Here is a 15,925-nt window from a genome sequence, read left to right on the forward strand (position 1 = left end):
TATCCCATTCCTGCCCCCATGTAATTAGGGAGAAGGGGACCCCAGGTTTGAGACTCCCCCTCCTTGGAGGCCCTTCAGTGCTGAGGACCCCCCCCCCAGTCCCCAGAGATACCCGCCACAAAATGGAGGTTGCTGAGGGCCCTGTGAATGGTTTAGCTGTCCTCTCACTGCCTCTGGGGGGCAGTCTGTGGTCTGCTTTTTAAGTCACACCTGGCTTCTGGAGGCAGTGATTAGGACAGGTAAAGCTGGCAAAGATCCCACATCCTTCACTTTGTTGCCCAAGCCCCTTCTTGGAGAGGATTCTTTTGCCCTCCATAAAGACTTAAGCAGTTGCATAATGGACAAATGAAGTTGATAAAGACCTTAGAGGTCATCTGTCCAACTGCCCAGTGCAAGATCTACTAAGCATGTTTCTCAACCTTAGCAATCTGAAGATGAGTGAACTTCAACTCCCAGAATTCCCCAGTCACCACTCAGGGTCCTTCCTCCACTGGGTCTTTCCATGCTTTAGTTAACATTCTCACTGCCTGTAGGAGGCAGTTTACAGTCTGGCCTCTGCAGGCAGTGAGATGGGCAGCTAAAGCTGGCAAAGACCTGTGTGTTTCTTTAGGCACATTCTCACGAGGCCTTTTGAATATTAATAATATCTGATCCTTTATGTATATATTTCCCTTTCATCTTCCCTGTCATCATCTGGGCCTGGAGAGGGAAGCCTGGATTCTCTGGCTCTCTAATACCAGATTCCAGATCCAAGGGACAACATGTTAATTTCAGCCTCAGAGAAGGGGCAGAATCTGGGGCTCCCTGACCTCTCCAGGTGATCGAGGGTTCCCCCTTCAGAGGGAGCCACTCTGGCTGAAGAGAATTCAGCCCCTTCAGGATTGGCTTATCAATGGATAAGCCACGCCCCCAGCGGAAGGCAGCCAGCTGGCAATTATTGTTCAAATCTCAGGTCCAAGTCAATCAGAGTCTTGGCTTGTGACATCAGAGGCTCCTCCTGAGCTCATTGGCTGGAGCTCACCATGGTAGCCTCCAGCATCCTTGGGGAGTCTGGACCACATAATGGAGGCTCTGCTCAACATCCCTGGAAAGTGGCTGGATTGGATGGATGGCACTGGGGGCATCGCAGGGTCTCCCTCACCTGGGCTCCTCAGGAGGGAGAGACCCCTCCCTTGAAGGCAGAACTAAGGGGGAGAGATTAAAAAAAGTGGGACCGACGTGTGATACCTGCTGTGTCTGCAGCCTTCATACCTGTCACCAAACTCCTCATCCAACATATCAAAGGTTCTTGTCTCCAGAAAGGGGCTGGGGCTGGCTGGCTGGCTGGCTGGCTGGCTGGCTGGCGGTGAAGTGAACTAGGAAAAACCTGCAATGTTTAGGGGCCAAAAAAATGGCTTCAGACTGTCCCAGTTGGGTGGGCATTGGGACCACAAAGCTAGAGACTGACTTGCTTAATGATTTGGGGAAATTAAACTAAACTGTGATTCCGTTTGCCAGATAGTAGTTATTTCCCAATAACACACTTGGCCTGATGACTGAACACTTGCTTTCATCTTTTATTACTTGGATTTTTATACTACCTTTATTATTTCTCTAAATAGCTCAAGGCAGTGAACATATCTAAGATTCCTTCATCCCCACAAGAACAACCTTGTGAAGGCTGAGAGAGGGACTGGCTCGAAGTCACCCACTTGGCTTTCGTGGCTGAGATGGGACTCGTAAGTATTTGGGTGGGGGGGTCTGTCTTAATTCCAATGGCCACCACCTTTTCGGTTATCAGAAATCGTGGCAATACAAAGACTGTCAAATTGATGGAGAGCTGATACTGACTCCTTTGGGGTTTTTTGAGCAATGAGATGCCTTGAGTTGGACTCGGAATCAAATGGGAAGTCAAATAGTTTGAAGAGAGACCAGTATTGAGGGATTTTGTTGGTGCAAACTAGGTCCCTTTAAGGTATGGAGGGACTTCAATTCCCAGAATTCTCCAGCCAGCCATTCAGCATGTTGTTACACTGCAATTTAATGACTGCTTTAGGCCAGAGGTGTCAAACTCAAGGCCTGCAGGCCAGATCGGCCCACAGGGTGCCTAGATCCAGCCTACAGGGCCACTCTGGAAACAGCAAAGGTGTGGCCCATGGTGCCTCTGCCAGCTAAAAATGGAGCTTGAGAGGGCCGGAAGTGTCCCTACTAAGCCCCAGTTCACTGGTAGAGCACTGCAGGAGGCTGTTGCTGCTGGAAACAGCTGGGAGGTGTGCCGCTGACAAGAATGATGTCAAACTGGCTACACCCACCCTGTCCACACTCACTCAGCCCCCCCCCCCCCCCGAGGTCAAACACAACCCTGATGCGGCCCTCAATGAAATTGAGTTTGACACCCCTGCTTTAGGCTATTGTCATTTGATTGTATTAACCCTAATCTGTTCCCCATTTATAGGTTAAGGCAACCATGAAAAGGAAGTAGACAATAGAAGCCTACAGCTGAAAAGGACCTTGTAAGTTAAGCACCTGCCTGCCTGCCTAATTGATGGATTGATTCTGTGTCATTGTTGAATGTTGATGCCTAGCAGTCCATAGATCGATTTTCTCCATGGAGATCTGTCCCCAACCTGGTCATTTGGGTTTCCCAACCTTCCCCCATCCCCATCTTAGCTGCTTACGGTGCTCGTTCTCTTCTTCTCCTTCCTTCACCCATGTCAGCATTACCAACTTCTCCAGGGATTTGGTCCGCATTGATCAACAGCATTGAAACTATGTGGACTCTGAGTGGCCACAGAGGTAGATGGATGACCACCTGTCCCCAGTCTGGACTTTCAGATCTCCCAAACGTTCACCCATCCACACAGTAATCAAATCCACCAACCTTGTCCCAAATTGTCCCCTCCTTCTCTTCCCTTCCCCCTTTCCCAGAATTAGAAACATCTCCAGAGAGCTGATTTTCTCTTTATGTGCCTCAAATATGATATTTTGAACCTGGTGGTTTTTAGTTGAGAACAGGTCTGGATAGATTATTTCTAAAGGATCCTTTGGCAGGAGATTCCTCTGCAGATTGTCCGTTGGTTCTCCACTCCTGCTGCATCTCATGCTAGGAGAAGCAGATGGACTCCAAACTGTAGGAAAAAGCCAGAGTGGAGAAGGCAGGTTAGCAAAATCAGCCCTGAACTGAGAGAGGATGTGACTGTGTCTCTCCATTTTTCAAACAGGTCAGCAACAAGGAAGGAATGGTCATATGGTCAATATCCTTGGGCGATCTCTCAGCGACCAATGATGGTCCCAACCTCCAGGTTGATGAACTGAGAGTCTCCTTTGACTTTCAGACCCAGAAATTCCAGAAAGACAATCAGTGGATGAAAGAGCAGCACAGCTGTCTCCAGGAGAAACTGGATCAAGACCACAACAGAAGACCTGCAGAAAACCTGCAGAAGATAATGCCATCAGTTAGAACTAGAGACACAGCTTTGGTGAAATACATTGAAGAATTCCACAAAGAACTGCATGAAGTCACTAGCCGAGTGTCCATCTCAAGCAAGAGATGGCTGACTCTGAGAAAGACTTCAAAGAGGAACTTCCTTCCAGAACTTATGAAGCACCTCTAGAGTCTGCAGCATGAATTTGCTGAGATGGACTACAGTGACCATGTGCAAAAAAGCCACTACAGCCTACTGAGAAAGTCACTCCTCTTCAGAATATGAGGGAAAACAAGAAGCAGCACCTCAAAAGTCTGAAGCAGCCATATCTGAGCTCCCAGATCCGGCTCTGGCCAAACTCATCTGGCACACAAGGTAGCAAGTCCCCTCATCTTCTCCCAGGGACACCAGATAGGAAATATGACCAAGTGAGGTAACTCTACTTTATTGGCAGGGTACATCAAGAGAAACTTGCAAGTCTGAAAGTACAAATTTCCCAACTCTTTTGAAAGCCTGAAAAGTGAGGGAGGGTCCTCTGAGGTTTTCTCTGCCAGTTATGCACCTGGAGGGCTCCCCCACCTTATATGATTATTCCCTGTGCAGCAGCTTCTCCTTCTCTCTCCCCAGATCATTTATTTGTTACTATTCCACCTTATTTTTATAAATAACTCAAAGTAGTCAACATATCAAACACATCTTCCTTCTCCTATTTCCCCTCACAATAACAACCCTGTGAGGTTGGTAGGTAGAGCGACTGACCCAAAGTCACCCAGCTGGCTTTGATGACTAAGGTGGGACTAGAACTCATGATCTTCCACTTTATAGCCTGGTGCCATATTTTATTTGCACATAACACTTCCTTAATAGTTTGCAGGAATGCTGGTGATATACCTTGAGCCAGCAAAGTATTAACTATGGTACTTCCTGATAATTAAGTTAATTAATTAAGATAATGCCTCATAAAACTGAGGAGGTGTGAATAGCAATTGGTCCTTGCTCATCTAGTCTTCTATATTATCATTAATATAAGCAGGATAGTTGAAGAAATAGGATTTTGCGATGCAACATGTATACCAATTCTTAGATAAAGCTACTTTGATATTGTTTTAAAAATACCATCCAGTTTTTAGAACAATATCTATGATTTCCTAATAGAGTGCATAAGTAAAATCCAGTAAAAATATATATAATTTTGAGAAGTAGGACTTAACAAGCTGTCTTATTTCATATAAGAACAAATGAATGGCAGCTACAATGTGAATCTTTCATAAAGATTTCATTTGTACATTTTCTCATATCATTTTTTTAAAATCATTTTTTTATTTTATTCAAAACCTCCCAAAAATGAAAAAAAAATTGCAAACAGACTCCCAAAGCTAAATAAAATTACATTAAAAAGTGCATACAAAGAAAAAAGAAAAGAACCAGTTTAGGTTTGGGCAATTTTCTTATTCAGCAGTGATGGCCTGCATGATCTCCAGATTATTCAGATTCTGTTGACTTCCAGATCCAGGAATCCATGAAAGACAAACAACGGATGGAAGAGCAACACAGTTGTCTCAAGCAGACAGTGGATCATCTTCAGATCGCAACAGAAGACCTGCAGAAAACTCTGCTGGACAACAAACAAAGCTTGGACCATGCCAACACGATGATCCACCAGTTAGAGCTGGAGAAAGAAACTTTTGGTGAAACACACTGAAGAACTCCAAAAAGAAATGTCTGGGGTTACTAACCAAGTGGCCTTCCTCAAACTTGAGAAGTCTGCCTTAGAACCTCTGAGAAGCTCCTCAAAGAGGTCTGGAACCTTCTTAAGAACTCAAGAAGCACCTCTAGAGTCTGCAGCATGAACTGGCTGAGATGGACTAAAGTTCCACTTTGTGGAGAAAAGCCACTGAAGCAGAAAGTCACCATTCTTCACAATGTGAGGGGAAATGAGAAGAAGCACCTCAACAATCTACAGCAGCAGCAGACCTGTGTTTACCAGGCCAGAATGGAAGACCTGCAGAAAATTCTGTAGGACAACAGAGAACAATTGACCCATGTCAGAATGGCCATCCAGGAATTAGAACAGGTGTTTGGAGAAAGCAGGGAAGCTCTCCACAGGGAGTTCACCAGCGAAGTGGCCTTCTTCAGAAATGATGTTGGCACTCCTGAGTGACCAGCACATGGGACAACATTGCTGACACTCTCTCTCCCCAGACCTGGAATGGAGGAATGACGGCCTCTTACCCATTTGAGAAAGAAAAAAGATTCTTTCCCTCCCTTCCCTTGACTTGCCACCCAGTGTGCCAGGGGAGTCAGGAGAGCCCCACCCTTATCAGCTAAAGCCCCTCCCTTACCCCCACCTTACCAGTCACTGCAGGACTGTCAGCTGAGCTGAAAGCCTCCCAGCCACCGAGCATCAGGGACAGAGAGCAGTGAGGAATCTGAGGGCTCTGAGCCAAGAAGGAGGGTGGAGGTGATGGCCGTGGCAGTGGTGAGGTGAGGTTGGTAGCGGTGGATCCCCAGGCTCAGCTCCAAGCCTCGGAGTGCCATCAGTGGGGAGGGTGAGGGCTCTGCTGTGGAGAGGGCAGAGAATCTGGCCAGAACCAGATCTGGGAGCCAGAACCGAGCACCCAAACGAGCCAAGCAGTTGGGATCTGGGCAGCCCTCAGGAGAGGAGAAGAGAGGAGATCAGCTAGAAGCTGAATTGGGAGCCGAGGGGTCTGCAGGAGATGCCTCGAGGCAGCAGAGACCCCCGGAGGCCGCAAGGCTGACGGAACTGGTGGCAGAGCTGGAAGACAGGGCTGGGTTGAGGGTCTCGGGGGCAGCCAGAAACTCCTGCTGCTCCAGAAGCTGCAAGAGAGAAGCAACCGGAGGGGGAAGCCAGGGGCCACCAAGGCCAACTGGAGCTGGTCAGTGGCTGGTGGGTGTTGGGTTGGGAAGTAAGGGTGGTAGGTTTATGGGGCTGGCCGGGACTTTGGAGGTCTTCTAGTCCAACCCTCTGCTAAAGGCAGGAACTTTATACCATCTCAGTCAAATGGTTCTCTTGTCCACTTTGAAAACTTCCAGAGATGGAGCACTCACTATTTTGGGAGGCACCTTATTCCATGGCTTAATTGTTCCTTCTGTCTGAAAACTTCTTCCGACTTCTAGATTGGGTCTTTCTTTAACAAACTCCCATCCATTTCCTCTTCTCCTTCCCTCCAGAGCTCTGGAGACAGTCTCTCCCCTCTTCTCTGTGGGAGTCCCTAAAAGTGTCTATCATGGCTGCCCAATCCTTCCCATCTTGTCTTGGCTAAACATAGCGAACTCCCACAACTGTTCATCAAATTTTTTGGCCTCTAGACTTTAAATCATCTTTGTTCTCTTCTCTTCACACTGTCCAGAATCTCCACAACTTTTTCTCTTCCGGGGTGACCAGAATTGGAAAAAATATTCCAAGGATGGTCTGACCAGAGAGACAGAAAGTGGTACCAGCACTTCTCTCCCTCTTGAATCTTCCCCTCTTTTATTGCTGCCTAGGACTGTCTGGGCCTATTTTGTCATCTGCAGCAGAGTTCTGGCTGACCTTTAAGTGCTTTGCCGTGAGATCCTTCCACAGGTACCACTGCTGAGCCAGGTACCCCCTCTTCTGTACCTAGGCATTGGTGTTTCCTAAGTGCAGATCCTGGCTTTTCTTACCAGTGAACTGCATCTTGTTAAGTAGCATCCAATGTTTGCGTCTTCTGGATATTGAGCTTATATTCTAGTAATTCCTACAAGCTTGGTGCCATCTGCAAATCTGATGAATTCCATTTCTGTCCCCTCACATAGATCATTTGGGAAAATATGGAAAAGTCCGAGACTCAAGGCAAAAACTTGAGGTCCCCCTCTGAATATTTAACCCCATGTAGATGTAGCTCCATGAAGGACTGCTCACTGGGTGCAATTGGTCAGCCACTCTATGAATTTTGTGCCGTTTTGGAATTGTATAACAATTCTATCTCTCTCGTTCTTTTCTAAAAAAAAAATTCTTTGTACCTAAAAAGAAATTCAATGAAGGAATTAAGCATTTCTGCATTCACAGTTTCGGACATCCACATGTAGAATCCTTCCCAGTCTCTCCTGACACTAGAAAAGATTAAGTTGGAAGGGACCTTGCAGGTCATCTGGTCCAACACCCCCCAACCAAGCAGGAGACCCTACACCATTTCTGATAGGTGGCAGTCCAGTCTCTTCTTGAAAGCTTCCAGGGATGAAGCTCCCACACCTTCTGAAGGCAACTTCTGTTCCATTGGTTGATTGCTCTCACTGTCGGGAAATTTCTTCTTAGTTCTAGATTGAATCTCTCCTTGATGAGTTTCCATCCATTATTGTCTGGCCTTTAGGTGTTTTGGAAAATAGCTTGACCCCCTCGTCTCTGTGAGAGCCCCTCAAATGTTGGAAGACTGCTATCCTGTCTCCCCTTGTCCTTCTCTTCGCTAGCCATGCCCAGTTCCTGTAACCGTTCTTCATATGTTTTAGTCTCCAGTCCCCTAATCATCCTGATGGTTCTTCTTTGCACTCTTTCTAGAGTCTCAACTTTTTTTTTAATAGTGTGGTGACAAAAACTTTATGCAGTACTCTAGGTAATGGAAAGTACCTCCCTTGATCTTGATTGTATACCTCTGCTAATGGAATTTAGGATTGCATTGGCTTTTTTGGCTGCCGCCACACACTGCTGGCTCATATTTAATTGGTTCTCCACTAAGACTCCCAGATCCCTCTCACAGTTACTGCTATTAAGCCTGGTTTCAGCCAGTCTATATGTGATCCTTTGGCTTTTCTTGCCTAAATTTAAGTCTTTACTTTTCTCTACTTTGAATTTCATTCTATTAGATCTCTCTTAGCTTGTTGAAGTCAGAACTCTCTTAAAGACTCCACTGTTAGCCTGCTTGAGCAGAGCTTGGACTAGAAGACCTCCAAGGTCCCTTCCAACCCTCTTAGACTGTTACGGTTGGTGAAGTTCCCTGTGCTTGATGAAGAATGTTTGGGGGGCTCCCCATAGGCTTAGAGCCAGAGGGGTTGAATGGGATGTTTGCCAATTTCTTTATGGGGTGAGAGTCGGGTCTGGTGTGTTTTGGTGTGTTGTGGATGTGCTTGTCTGACCGGTGGGAGAGGCCATCTATGGGGTGGTATGGGGTGTATGCATGAGGGCAGGGGGGAGGGAGCGAAAGTACAGGTAGATGTTAGGCATGGCCTCCTCCTTCTCTTGCTTCCCCTTGAGAGGCTCTGGAGCAGCAGGAGCTTCTGCCTGCTCCCGAGACCCTCCACCCAGCCCTGCCCCCCTGTTCCCTCAGCCTTGCTGTCTCGGGGCCTTCAGCTTCTGGCTGCTCTCCTCTCCCCTCCTCTCCTGTAGGCTGTTCGGCCCCCGACTGCTCAGCCCATTTGGCTGCTTGGTTCCGGCTCCCAGATCCGGCTCTGGCCAGACTCACCTGGCACACGAGGTAGCAAGTCCCCCACCCCCTGGCCCCCATTCATGCATCTTCGTGAGTCGTGCTTGGCAACAAATAAGGCCTCCTTCCTCCGAGAAGGGGGACCCAGGTGTGTTTGCCAACACTGGTGCGGCTTCATTTGTAGACCGGAGAAAGAACCTTTGATGTTGTGTCTGTTGCTGCTGCAGCCCTGGGAAACCTAGAATAAAAGGGGACCTCAACATTGTGACCAGATCCTTGGACTTTCACTTGGACCGGTAGCTCCCAGTCATTTAACCTCCTGGCAAACATCTTATATTGGGGTAGTTTTTAAGGGTAATTTTTAATTTTTATTCGAATTTTAACCATTATTGTACAGTGTATATCCTACCTCCTCCGTCTATCTATGTATATCTATATTTTTGTATCCACATTGTTGTTTTAATATGACTGTACACCACCCCGAGTCCTTTCTAGGAGAGGGCGCGGTCTAGAAATTAAATTATTATTATTATTATTATTATTATTATTATTATTATTATTATTATTATTATTATTATTATTATTATTATTATTGCTTCCCAGGCCCCTCTCCTCTTGTAGGGCACCTCAGTTATCTGGATCCTGATGGAGAGAGCACAGAAATGGCCTCTCTGCCTTTTGATCTCCAACCTTGGAAGGGGAACTTTGTGGGTCTGATTCCTCAAGGAAATCCTGCTGTTCCTTGAAGCTTCTGAACAGTTACTTAAAGATGCCAACTGGGCTTTGGCTATTATAACTATGGGTGTCCTTTACAGAAGCTGCTGCATAAAGAATTTTGAACTCTATTTGTGTGTGTGTGTGTGTGTGTGTGTGTGTGTGTGTGTGTGTGTGTTCTGGCACAATGATCCTTTTTCTATACTTATCTTTTTTTCTTCTTTCCACTCCAGCTTAATTCAAGAAAAAAAAAAAAAAAAGAAATTTAAAACTAATAATTAATACATTTAAGTTGCCAGAAATTACAAACACTGGATTAAATAGTATAGGAAGCTCACAATTTGGTTCCTTTGGGTTTATGTCCACATGTCTGGCCTGAATCCAGTCTGTAAATTGCACACAAATGGATGACCTCCAGGAGCCCCCTTCTCCGTTCCATCAGATCTTTAACGGCCCTTCAAAATTACAGTGGCACTGAAAACGTCCTCACAGTTACGGCCGTCGCAACGTTCTCACAGCCCCATGATCAACCTCTGGGCTTTTGGCAGCCAGCATGTATTTGCCAGGGTTGCCGTCTTTCGGTCGTGTGGCCTCCATTGGCCACTTTCCCAACTGGCTCCCAACAAACGGAGTCAATGGGAGAAGCCGGTTTCCCTTAAGGATCTCGGGGTTCCTTCCGCAACTGCAGTGGTTTCTTTAGCATCTGGGGCACAAGAGGTCGAGAAATTGGCTGTGACTCACTGAAGGACAGTCCTTTGTATGGAATGGTCTGGGATCTCCTGCTTGAGCAGTGGGTTGGCCTAGATGACCTTCAAGATCCCTTCCAGCTCTATTCTGATTGAATCTTAAGGGCAGGAGCCTAGTTGTCAAAAACTGCCCTGAGGACAACAGGTCGTCCTCGACTTACAGTGATTTATTTAGTGACGGAAGTTACAACAACACTGAGAAAAATGACTCAGGACCAATTTTCACACCTACAACCGCTGCAACACCCCCTGGTCACGTGATCAAAACTCAGGCACTTGGGAACTGGCGTGTATTTATGACAGTTGCCGTACCTTAGGGTCATGGGATCACTATAAGATTTGCTTAATGACCCCTTGATGTACTTAACGACTGCAGTCATTTGCTTAGCAACTGTGGCTAAAAGGTTGTAAAATGAGACAGAACTTACTTAGCAACAGAAATTGTGGTCATAAGTGGAGGACTACCTTTATTGCCTCATAGTCCATTCTAATTTATATTCAGAGACGTTCAGGATCCCATAATTAGAACTTCCCCTTTCTTCTCCCTTCTGCTCGCTTCCTGGGAGCCGGGAGCAAAGTCCTTCTGAAGGGCTTATTTCTGGGGCTTCTGGGGATGGAAGCAGCCTGAGATGACTGAGGGGAACCCACCAGATCAGGCGTCCAAGGATTGCACTTCTGGGCTTTCCACATTGGAGAGAGAGAGAGAGACCCCCTTTCTTTCCTCTGATGGAGTTTGAGACACACACCCAATCTCCTCTTGCAACTATTCACCTGGTGCAGCCACAAGGAGTCCAATCTCCTCAGGATGCAGTCTGACTCTCCTGTAGGGTTTCTCCACCCACATCTTCTGGACTCCAGTCTCAACCTGGCCCATGCACTGGGGAAAAGAACCAGATGTTTCTGCTGTCTTTATCACCCAAAAAACAGGATGGAGACAGGATGGTGGATCTCATGGAAAAGCCTCTTTCACAGGGCTTCTCTGGCTTGGTGGGATGGCCAATGGTTCTCATGGAGATTATCAAATAACATGGTAGTTGGAGCTTGGCTCCCATAGAATCTATCTTACCACTTTTCCTATTCATTCTCTCACACATACACTTTTAGTGCTGTCCATAGGAATCATTTTTTTAAAAAAATGTTTTTTTAAAGGTGTCAAATTCATTGGCAATTGGTGAACAACAAATTCCTCTGAATGACTTTCACAGAGTTCTCTTTAGCAAGATTTATTGAGGTGAAAAGGAAGGCAGTTATAAGAATTAAAATCCTTCAATAATTTCTCATTTGGAAACAGGTAGATATGTTCTTTGATTCCTGCATACTATCTAAGTGGAAATAATTCAGGTATTTGTTCAAATAAATGGACATTATACCACTTAAATATCATGGTGTTTTTTCTCATGATTTTACATTTGTTCTGGCTGTGAGATGCTCCTTTGTGTTCAGGTCTGGCCTCAGAAGGATAATGTAGCACTTGGGGATGAAGATACAAGCCAGCAGCCCAGCGCTGGAGGCCAGGATGGAGAAGATCTGAACAGCCACCATGTATTTCCCTTTGGTGCTCAGGTAGGTGGGCACAAAAGTCACCCAGACACTGCAGAAGACCAGCATGCTGAAGGTGATCAGCTTGGCTTCGTTGAAGGCCCCAGGCAGATTCCTGGCCAGGAAAGCCACCGTGAAGCAGATGGCAGCCAGGAAGCCCATGTAGCTGAGGGTGACATAGAACATGACAACGGCCCCTTCATTGCATTGCAGGATGATCTCCCCATGAAGGGAGTGGAGGTCAGAGTCAGGGAAGGGGGGAGAAACTCCCAGCCAGATGGAGCAGATGATAATTTGGACAGCAGAAGAAGAAAGGATGATGGAGTTGGCCAAGCTCTGCCCCAACCATCTCTTCACTCGGTTTCCTGGTTTTGTGGCCAGGAAGGCTAGCACCACTGTGATGGTTTTGGCCAAGAGAGAAGAAATGGCAATTGAGAAGATGATGCTGAAAACCGTTTGTCGGAGAAGGCAGGTGGCTTTCCTTGGTTGACCAATGAAGAGAGAAGGAGACAAGAAGCAAAGCAGGAGGGAGACCAGAAGGATGTAGGAGAGGTCCCGGTTGTTGGCTTTGACAATGGGAGTTTCTCGGTATTTAGTGAAGATGATTAAAACAAGGCCTGTAGTTAGGAACAAGACCAGGGCAAAAGAGACCAGGATGATGCCCAGATGTTCTTCATAAGACAGGAAGGTTATAACTTTGAGGATACATTGGATTCTATCCCCATTTGGATATTTGTCATCTGGACACTTGGTGCATTTTCCTGCATCTGAGAAAAAAAAACATACTCCCTTACTATTCTCTCCTCTTACCTTTCAGGAAATACCTTATTTGGACAACAAGTGATACCAGGAGATATTGTCTAGGACACATTTATTAGTACATCTAGTGAGAGATGGTAAGAACTTAACTTTAACTTTATTGGATTTCTAGACCGCCCCTCTCTCAAAAGAGACTCGAGGCGGTGTACAGTCATATTAAAATAGTTGAACAGTAAATATACATGTTATAAGTATACAATAAATAAATTAAACATAGGACTGGAGGAGGTAGCAGAAGTTCCCTGTACAATTTAGTTAAGTTAGATTAAAAAATTTTTTTTAAATTTTTAAAAAGTTAAAAACATTAACCTTAAAAGCTATCCCAAATAAAATATCCACCAGGAGGTAAGAGTAGAACTCTAAGTGGGCCAGGCCGGCTAGTCCGAACAGGTGAGTCTTAAGTTTTTGTCGGAAGGAGCGGAAGACGGTAGTAGTTCTAATATCGGGGGGGAGGTCATTCCAAAGGGTTGGGCCCATCACAGAGAAGACTTTACTCCTAGGCGCCGCCCGTTGGCATTGCTTGGTGGACGGCACCTGGAGGAGTCCCTCCCTGTGTGAGCGAATTGGTCGCAGGGATGTATGTGGTAGAATGCGATCCCGCAGGTAACTAGGCCCTGTGCCATGGAGCGCTTTGAAGATGGTGATCAACACCTTGAAACGCACCCGAAAAACTACAGGCAGCCAGTGCAGCTCGCGCAGGAAAGGTGTTATGTGGGAGTACCTAGTACTCCCCATGATGGCCCGCGCGGCCGCATTCTGAACTAGCTGTAGTCTTCGGGTACATCTCAAGGGGAGCCCCATGTAGAGAGCATTGCAGTAGTCCAGATGAGACGTCACCAGCGCATGAGTGACTGTGCGTAAGGCATCCCGGTCCAATAGGGGCGCAATTGGCGCACCAGGCGAACCTGGTGGAACGCCCCCCTTGCCACGGCTGCCACATGGTCATCCATCGACAGCCGGGCATCTAGGAGGACGCCCAAATTGCGCACCCGTTCCACAGGGGGCAGTTGTTCGCCCCCTATGGCCAGTGATGGAATCAACTGGTTGAACCGAGGCGCCGGTAACCACAGCCACTCAGTCTTGGAGGGGTTAAGCTTGAATCTGTTGTCCCCCATCCAGACCCGGACGGCTTCCAAACACCGGGACATCATTTCGACAGCCTCGTTGGGGTGGTTTGGGGTGGAAATGTACAGCTGAGTGTCATCAGCGTACAGATGGTATCCAACCCCAAAACCACGGATGATCTCACCCAGCAGCTTCACATATGTGTTGAACAAAAGGGGCGAGAGGACCGACCCCTGCGGCACCCCACAAGTGAGTGACCTCAGGGCCGACCTCTGCCCCCCTGCTAACACACATTGCGTCCGGTCAGAGAGGTAGGAGCCGAACCACCGCAAAACGGTGCCCCCAACTCCCATCCCCTCCAGCCGGCGCAATAGGATACCATGGTCGATGGTATCAAAAGCCGCTGATAGATCGAATAGGACCAGGATAGAGGAACAACCCCTATCCCTGGCCCTCCAGAGATCATCAACCAACGCGACCAAGGCCGTCTCCGTGCTGTGACCGGGTCGGAAGCCGGACTGGCGCGGGTCTAGATAATCGGTTTCTTCCAGGTGTCGCGGAAACTGCTGTGCCACCACATTTTCTACAACATTCGCTAAAAAGGGAAGGTTGGAGACAGGACGATAATTAGCTAGTTCCATCGGGTCCAGGGAAGGCCTCTTGAGTAAGGGCCTCACCACCGCCTCTTTCAAGGCGGCCGGTAGGGACCCCTCACCCAATGAGGCATGCACTAGGCCCAGGAGCCAGCCTCGTGTCACTTCCCAGGATGCCAGTACCAGCCAGGAGGGGCACGGGTCCAATAAGCATGTAGTGGGTCGCAGCCGTCCACGCAACCTGTCCAAATCCTCAGGGGCAACAGAATCAAACTCCTCCCAGAATGGTCTCTCAAGACTCGCTGCTGACGACTCCCCTGGTCCACTGAAGGGGGCCCATCCACTCCGGATCTGAGCGATTTTATCCTGCAGATATTCTCCAAACTCCTCTGCTCTGCCCTGTAAAGGCGCTTCCCGCGGCCTCTGTAATAAGAGGGAGCGGGTTACCCGAAACAGGGCAGCAGGGCGGTTATCAGCGGACGCAATAAGAGCGGCGCAATGTCTACGTTTGGCCGCTCTTAATGCCACAAGGTAAGTCCGTGAATAGGCTCTTACCTGTGTTCGATCAGTTTCGGAGCGTGAGGACCTCCACCTGCTCTCTAGGTGTCTCCTATGGCGTTTCATCACCCTCAGGTCCGCGGTGAACCAAGGAGCCAGGGTGGTTCGTTGCCATAGGAGAGGCCGCAAAGGCGCAACCCGGTCCAAGGCCCCGGCAGCCGCCCTATTCCAGGCGGTCACTAGGTCCTCTGACCGAGAGCGGGTCAGGTCTACAGGAAGTGGCCCAAGCTCTGTCTGGAATCTATCCGGTTCCATCAGGCGCCTGGGGCGGTACCAGCTTGGACAGTCTGGTTCTGCCTCCCCGCGGTGGGGGGTAAGAAGTATAAGACTTTTTTTAAAAATCAATTTTTGTTTAATCGTCTATGAAAGTGGGAGAAGAATTGGGACCCAAAAAATTTCCTGTGTGATGTTCAGAACCAAACTTTATTATTTCATGTATGTAATGAATCAGTTCCACTTCCTTTCCTCCAGTCTCACCCACCTTCCTGAGTGGAGAAAGTCCCTTCCGGACAAGGAACACAGTCATAGCAGCAAACTGGCTCTCCTTCTCGAGCCCTCTTGACAAATCCAGGACGACAGCTTTCCACACATTTGGACTGAGGCAGGGACTGAGCAGAAAAACAAGGAGTGCCAAAGAAAAGATGTTAGGACTCTCCGTCTATGGAAAATGGAGGTAGAAATGGATGGAGACAAGTAGCCTCTGGTCTTCACTGAGGTAAATATGAAACCTCTGACTACTTCTAAACAGATGCAGGAGGTATAACACCTGGCAGATTCTTCATTTAGTTCCTCCCTTTTCCTTTTGGAATTTAACATTGCAATAAGGTACTTTTCTACTTAATAGTCTAGAGGGATGGAGTTGAAAAAAGATTTAAGTATGATGATATATTCATATTAAAACTGAGAATAAAGTTTGCTATAAAATTTTAGGAAACTTTTATTCCATTAGATTTTTTAAAGATAGAATAAAATTATGATGAAGAAAGAAACCTCTGACCAGTAAGATCTTGAAAGGTTTCCATAAAACATGGCAAAGCCCCTTCACTTAGGTCCTGTCTGTTGAAGAACTTCCATTAGATGACACCAAC

The 15,925-nt window shown here is 47.2% G+C and overlaps 1 protein-coding gene and 1 long non-coding RNA gene across 6 annotated transcripts in view; one reads left to right on the forward strand and one right to left on the reverse strand.

The window, feature by feature from the left end:
* The window catches only part of LOC309392508 (vomeronasal type-2 receptor 1-like), a 378,052-nt gene that overhangs the window by 297,681 nt on the left and 64,446 nt on the right, over positions 1-15,925 (reverse strand). Inside the window, exon 6 of one of the 5 annotated variants that reach the window (XM_081953809.1) lies at positions 15,342-15,445. The exons of the other annotated variants lie outside the window; for them this stretch is intronic. The gene's annotated coding sequence lies outside the window, so the exon portion shown is untranslated. Of the gene's footprint in view, positions 1-15,341; positions 15,446-15,925 lie in introns of those variants that run through there. 5 annotated transcript variants of the gene reach the window in all.
* On the forward strand, positions 1,630-3,246 carry LOC309393263. Its single transcript, XR_014175555.1, has 3 exons — positions 1,630-1,718; positions 2,435-2,492; positions 3,201-3,246. It is a non-coding gene; the product is annotated as an uncharacterized lncRNA (long non-coding RNA).

The sequence above is a fragment of the Natrix helvetica genome, assembly GCF_964273705.1.
Source record: "Natrix helvetica genome assembly, chromosome: 5".
NCBI classification, from domain to species: Eukaryota; Metazoa; Chordata; class Lepidosauria; order Squamata; family Natricidae; genus Natrix; species Natrix helvetica.